General features: G+C 44.4%; 1 non-coding gene across 1 annotated transcript; it reads right to left on the bottom strand.

Annotated features, from left to right (window-relative positions):
• Positions 1–3,130: 3,130 nt before the first annotated feature.
• On the bottom strand, positions 3,131–3,204 carry TRNAA-CGC (transfer RNA alanine (anticodon CGC)). Its single transcript has one exon. It is a non-coding gene; the product is annotated as a tRNA-Ala (tRNA).
• Positions 3,205–7,522: the final 4,318 nt, after the last annotated feature.

Genomic DNA, 7,522 nt, shown 5'->3' with positions numbered 1-7,522 from the left:
CGTGGAGGTTAGGTGATAGCCTACAGATTCCAGGATTTGGGGATCCCTTCTTCCTTTTGTCACTGTTGTCACTCTTCATTCACTTCCATCTCCTGCTGGGCCTTATTTGCACCACCTTAGTGAGGGAGAGGACTAGGTGTACAGAGGTTACTGCTTCTCTTTCTCGCTCCTCTACTCACCTGCTTGTCTGGAAGGCAGGTGAGCAGGCATCTCTCAATATGAACCTATCTGGACCTTTAGATCTTCTTCCGAGGCCCTTTTCCAGGTCCCCCCTCTAAGGGAGGCTTGGAGGGCAGCGATGAGGGAGAGGGCCTATTCAGTTGTGGCTCCCCATCTGTGGAATATGCTCCCCAGTGAGGTCCGCCTGGTTCCTTCATTGACATCTTTTTAGTGTCAGATAAAGGCTTACATTTTCCCCAGGCATTTGATAGACGGAGATGATGTTGTCTGTTATTAGTATGTTGTCCAAGCTTCCTGTGGCTGCATGGGGGGTTGCTGTTTTATTGTGTTGTTTTTATCATCATTGTAAGTTGCTTGGACACATTTTGGTAACAAGTGACTAATAAATCTAATGGAGGAGGAGGTGGAAGGGGTCCAGAAAGGGCAGGGAGTTCCAGGGACTGATAGAGATCCACCCCCCACCTCCCCACTACTGGAGTCTGAGCAGTTGCCTGCTAATGCTGCCACTGATCCTGGATATTTCTCTTTGTCTGTTTTTCATAAGGGATGTAAGAACTTTTTTTTTTAGTTCAGTTCATGAATATACAGTAAGTGCAGAAGAAGAGCCCTGCTGGATCAGGCCAGTGGCCCATCTAGTCCAGCATCCTGTTCTCACAGTAGCCAACCAGATGCCCCAATGGGAAGCCTGAGCATGACAGCGCTCTCCCTACTTGTGATTCCCAGCAACTGGCTTTCAGAGGCATACTGTCCGACAGTGGAAGTAGAAACATAGCCATCATGGCGAGTAACCATAGATAGTGTTGATTCCAAGCTCATACTTGGTGTATTATTTCTAAGAATCTACCAAGCCTGATAATCTACTTTGCAGTTCATCATTCCACTTCTTTTTTGTAAGTGTCTTGAGAGTTTTGGAGAAGCAGTGTAGAATGGGCAAATAAATAAATAAATTGTACAATGGGCTTCTCAGTTGCGCTCTCCCCCCTCCCCCAGTAGTCATATATTACCCAAGATGTCACTCTGAAATCTCATGGTATCATCAGTGACAGAGGCTTGGGGGGGAGGGTCAGGTTATTGTTGTTGGGGCCCATTCTCATCAAAGGGCTTGTTTTCCATACTCAGTGTAGCCATGTTGGTTGTCTCTCTTTATGGCCCCATCTACACCATACATTTAAAACATTATTATACCACTCTAAACTGTAATTTCTTCCCCAAAGGATCCTAGGAACTGTAGTTTGTTAACAGTGCTGAGAGCTGTTCGGAGATCCCTATTCCCCTCATAGCACTACAATTTCCATTGTTCCCTGGGAAGAGGAATTGATTGTTAAACTGTTAAGAACTGTAGCTCTGTGAGGGGAATAGGGGTCTCCTAGCAACTCTCAGCACCTTCATCAAACTACAGTTCCCAGGATTCTTTGGGGGAAGCTATGACTGTTCAAAGTGGGGGCTATGTGCTGCCAATCTCCTTGCTGATTCCTGGGCCCTCCCTTCTGATACAATTCACACTAGGGGCAAACGAGCAACCCTTTAAGCCGAGTAGTAGCTTATCTCTTCAACAGTGGGGTTTGCTGCATCAACAAGAAGAAGCATAGCTCCAGATTAGTCACTGCCTTCTGTGGCTTGCCTTATCATTTCTTTGAGTTTCTTTTATTTATTTTTTTCTTACATTGATATCCAACAGTTCTCTTATCATAGAAACCCAAGGCAGCATACATGTGGTTCATAGGTGGTCTCTCATCCAGGCACTGACCAGACCCAGAGGCGCTTAACTTCAGCAAGATGGTGGCCTCATGTGCCTTCAGATCATAGCCTGAGTTGTGATATAACTGGAGCCTTAAAGCTTGTTTTAGAGGTGGGGGGGGACTATTTTTCCCCCTACAAAAATTCTCATCAATACATAAAGAGATCTAATACTAGTACTCTGAATGACTGACTTAAAACATTCCTTTCCTTAAGCATGGTAGGAAAGGTTATTCCCAGATGAACTGATCAACAAAGATGAGAGAGAAAAGTGGTTCCCCCCCATGTCTTCTTTTCCAAGATCACTTTCAGATGAAACACAGCCAGACATCACAAATGTAAATCATGTCCCATGGAGGCAAAAGTGTTCAGAACAGGGTAAAATGCAAATCATATTCAGGAAAAGAATTCAGATCAATATTAGAATCTGCTGGAGTGACTTCTCTGGCAAGTAGTGATCATCTGAGCTGCCTGCAGGAACAGACAGCCAAGACAAAACAGAGATGTTGGACATACCCTGGCTTGCTTCTCAATAGATTATTGAGCAAAATCCTGTTAATTCATTAGACAGCCTGTAAATAATAATAATAATAATAAACCCCAAATCCCCCAGTCTTATGAAGAGAGAATGATGGAAAATACATTTTTATTACAAGCTGAATTTATAGTTGCTTTCTGGAGATTGGGCTGTGGAAGTCTGAATGAGATCATTAGTCTTTTTATAGCCTGATTCTTATTCATGGTAATGAAGTATTTATTCATTGACTTTATTTATTAAGCACATCCGGGTATGTCAAGCACTGTGCAAAGGGCAAGTATCTGCCCCAAATCCACTCCTAGTCTAAATGCAACAGGAGGGAGTCCAATTACAAACAGGTGAGGCATGCCCTATAGGGACACAGGAAGCTGCTTTATATTAAGTCAGATCAGTGGTCCATCTAGTTCAGTATTGTCTACCCTGAGGCAGTGGCTCTGCAGGGTTTCAGGCAGGGTTCTCTCCCATCCTTAGTACCTGGAGATACTGGGGATTGAAGCTGGGACCTTTTGCATGCAAAGTAGAAGCTCTACCACTGAGCTACAGCCCCACCTCAAAGGGCTAAGAACATGGGAAGCTACCTTAGACCAAGTCAGATCATTGGTCCATCTAGTTCAGTACACTGACTGGCAATGGCTCTGCAGGATTTCAGGCAGGGGTCTCTTCCCCAGCACTACCTGGAGATGCCGGGGGTTGAACTTGGGACCTTCTGCATGCGAAGCAGATGCTCTACCACTGAGCTACAGCCCTCCTTCAATCCAGGGGCCAGGCCCATATATGCGATGCAGCTGACTCAGCAGCCAACTTGTATTCAACAGTACCCATCACCTTCCTTCCTTCCTTCACTGTCTCCCTGAACAGATGATCAGCTGTGTCTCTACAAGGGCTGAATGCCATTGCTCTCCGTTTGCAGCTCTACCGGGGGGCTACAAATGTGTGTGTTGGCAATTTCCAGGGCAGAGCAGCCAGATATGCCCCTTGATTTGGGATTATTTTTGGATATGATGGCAATGAAGGATGCGTCAGTATCCCTTTGTTGCTCCCAAAGTGGCTCGATATCAAAAGGAAATTGATCCCAATGAGCATGCTGTGAGGCGTCCTTCCCTGGCTCTCCCTGTCAGGTTCCTACCTGCTCGTGGTTACTGCCTGTCTCTAGGCACCACCAGGGACTCCACCAGTCCGGACCGCTCTCTCTTATGATTTCTCTCCCCGCTCTAGCACAGATCTCAACAGATCCCCCTGCTAGGCAACCACCAGTAACGTCCCAATACTAGTATTCCCAGAGACTCTGAATACTGGTATTGTTATTCTCTTCACCGCTGCCACCATTTGTTACAGTTCCCCTTCAGCCTTGGTCATTACCTTACCCTCCCTTCTGGTCTGTGAAACCCCAGCCAAGGATCAGGCCTTTGGTAAACCAAATTAAGTATTTATTACAGATAACAAAGCTAACAAGATTAACAAGATTTCTTCTTAAGGCACATAAGCATATGGTTTTACTCAATACTAATCCGAACTCCACCTCCCTCCTGGTAAACAACTCTCTAAACCCCACCAAGCAATCCACTCTTTCTCTTCTCCCTCCAGATTCCACAATTCACCACCTCACATTCACCCAGATTTACCTGTCATCCTTTCATTTATACTGTCAGCCATTTTAAACATTCAGCCAATCATCAAGCATTCTATTGCCCATTCACTCCCCCTCCTCTTTCACTACTTACCATGTATACTCTAAACAACCAGCACTTACCATATATACACTAATATATAGGAACATCACACATGCACAAAACATTCACATTCCTTGAAGAGGAAGACAGGAAGCAGCCTTATACTGAGTCAGAGCATTGGATCACCTAGCTCTGCACGATTTGCAGCAGCTTTCCAGGATCTTAGGGTTCTCTCCCAGCCCTACCTGGAGGTGCCAGGGACTGAACCTGGGACCGTCTGCATGTGAAGCAACTGCTCTACCTGTGGCCCTTCCTCAAAGACTAAAGGGTTCCCTAAAGTTAAGATGGCCAAACAGCTATGTTCTCTTTCCCAGGGACCTCCAAACTCATCTGGGGCAGAGATGGGGAAGGCGGTGTCAGCCAAGGTGGATACAAAGATCTTCTTTGGTGGAAATGGATACAATGGGCATCACATTCCCATCAGGCCCCATGGGACATTTAGTTCCTCTGCCCTTTTCAACAGGATCATTACACTCCACTGAGGATCTGGAATGCCTGCCTTTGCCATTACTGATTCCCCCTTCTCCTGACCTATGTAAGGTCTTTTTTTGGGGGGGGGAGTCTTATGGCAGCAAAGAAAGGGGGAGAAGATGGGGGTTCAAGATGTGTGCTGAGCAGAGCCCTGTTCATTGTATTCTCATGTGCACCTACTTATGAATAATCAAGAGGTGCTTGCTGTTTAGAGCTAGTTTTCCACTTATGGGGAATCCATTACCCCCCCTTCATGCACCCTTCACTCTCAAGTGAACACTCCATTTTGATCCCTCATGACTCTACCACCTCATTCTGCAGCACGTGTGAGCTGTCTCAACACTTTCCCTTACTTTTGCATTTGTGGACATTCAGATGAATGTTAAACACTGAACTCTTTATTAAGAGCATGTGTTTTATATTGCTTTAGATTTTTTAAATTGTGTTTTAAATTGTTTTTTTAAAAAGATGTATCTTAAATTGTATTTGTTTTTAGTTACTGTAAACCACCCAGAGAGCTTCGGCTATGGGGGGGGGGGGTACACAAGTATACTAAATAAATAAATAAATAAATAAATAAATAAATAAATAAATAAATAAATAAATAAATAAGGCTTAAAAAGTGTGTGTGTCTGTATTTGTGTGTGTGTGTAAAACCGGTGAGAGTCATAGACATGAGGCCCAAGACTGTTTTCATGCATATTTTTAACTCTTCAATCCCATCGACTCAACTGCTGTGTCACTGAGGTAAGGCCACTTGACACAATGAGAGGCACTTATCTTGGTATCAAAATCAAACAAGAGGCATGACATTTAAAAAGAGAGATGAACAGGTCTACAAAGGCATCAGTTCCATTTATAACTCAGAATGAAGACTTGGGGATAGTTATTTCTCATTTGCTTTTCTCAGTCTACACATGCAACAAGTTCTCTAGGCAATGTACATCATTAGTTTTGAAACAAAACAACAGCAAAGCACAGACTAGACTAGAAGTTGGCAGCCTCTTCCAGCCAGGAGGCTTCATTTTTTTCTGGGTACCACTTCTGATGGTCACATGGCCATGATGGATGGGACCAAATGCAAAACGTGGGTGGAGCAATGAGTGTATATTTTACCTTTGTACAATAGGTTAGTTTTCTTACAAATGCACATGCCCCTTTCTAGCCTGCATCCAGACCAAGAAGAGGAAAAGTCAGTGTTCAGGGAAACATTTCAGCCAGGCAAAAATACTCAAAGGTGGTGTGAAGCAGGCCCAGTGAAGAGTATGGCCTGGGAAGAGTTCTGAGTGCCCAATCAGTAACTATAATGGTTGGATGGCTGACGTGATAACTAGAAACCTGGAGAAAGCCTTTGGCATATACTTGCATATTTATTTTTGTATTTATTTGTATGGTATTTATTTTTGGGAATTATTATATAACTTCATTCAAATCTAATCTATTTGAATTTGGCATCATCTATATTTGCAGACTGGGCACTAGAAAAACACCTCCTTCCATATTGACCCATTTATCTCCAGATATACGGAGATTCTGTGCATTACAGGTGAATTGCCTGTAAATATTTTTTTCCCCAGTACACTAAGGTTTTACGTTTTGCTTGAAATATTTATTCATGATGAACTATTATGCATTGTTAGCTATTACAGGTCAGCTCATGGTATTTATACAGAACAGGTAAATTATTTACCTCTGCTGACAACGTTGAGATTTAAATATTTATTGACCACTGAGGAAGACCCCCTGGTGGGTTGAAATACATCTGGTTTTCAGCACTGTCATTGGTCACATAATAATAATAATAAATTTAATTTATGTGTCGCCTATCTGGCCAGTGGCCACTCTAGGCGACGTACATACAATAAATATGGCAGAATACAATATAAAAATACAGTGAAATATATAAATTATAAGAGCAAACAATACATAATAGGAGGCATTTAAAACAGAAGAATATTAAGCCTCCCCAGAAGTCCCAAAAGCCTGCTGAAAAAGCCAGGTCTTTAAGGCCTTGCGGAACATATTCAGGGAAGAGATGTGCTGAAGATCTTGTGGGAGGGAGTTCCAGAGGGTGGGGGCCGCCACTGAAAAGGCCTTCTCTCTAGTGCCCACCAACCTAGCTGCTTTGGTTGGCGGGACTGAGAGAAGGCCTTGTGTGGCCGATCTTGTCAGGCGGCACGATTGGTGGCGTTGTAGGCGCTCCTTTAGATAAACTGGGCCGAGACCGTGTAGGGATTTAAAGGTTAAAACCAACACCTTGAATTGGGCCCGGAAAACAACTGGAAGCCAGTGTAGATCGAACAACACTGGCGTGATGTGGTCCCGGCGACGACTGTTAGTAAGTAATCGAGCCGCCGCATTTTGAATAAGTTGTAGTTTCCGGACCGTTTTCAAGGGTAACCCCACGTAGAGCGCATTACAGTAATCTAATCAAGAGGTGACCAGGGCATGTACTACCAGTGGGAGCTGATGAACAGGAAGGTAGGGTTGCAGCCTACGTATAAGGTGTAGTTGGTACCAAGCTGCCCGGCTCATAGCCGAAATCTGAGCCTCCATGGACAGCTTGGAATCAAGAACAACCCCGAGGCTGCGGACCTGGTCCTTTAGGGGTAAACTCACCCCATTGAACTTCAGGTCAACGGTTCCCAACCTTCACTTGTCCCCCACGAGCAGTACCTCGGTCTTGTCGGGGTTCAGTTTCAGCCTATTCCTTCCCATCCATCCACTCACGGACTCCAGGCACTTGGACACGGTCTCCACAGCCAACTCTGGTGAAGATTTAAATGAGAGATAGAGCTGAGTGTCATCCGCATATTGGTGACACTGCAGCCCAAATCTCCTGATGATTGCCCCCAGCGGCTTCATA

This window comes from Rhineura floridana, chromosome 13, assembly GCF_030035675.1.
Source record: "Rhineura floridana isolate rRhiFlo1 chromosome 13, rRhiFlo1.hap2, whole genome shotgun sequence".
Taxonomy (NCBI): domain Eukaryota; kingdom Metazoa; phylum Chordata; class Lepidosauria; order Squamata; family Rhineuridae; genus Rhineura; species Rhineura floridana.
Note: the sequence above shows the minus strand (reverse complement) of the source record. Positions and strands in the feature narration are given on the sequence as shown.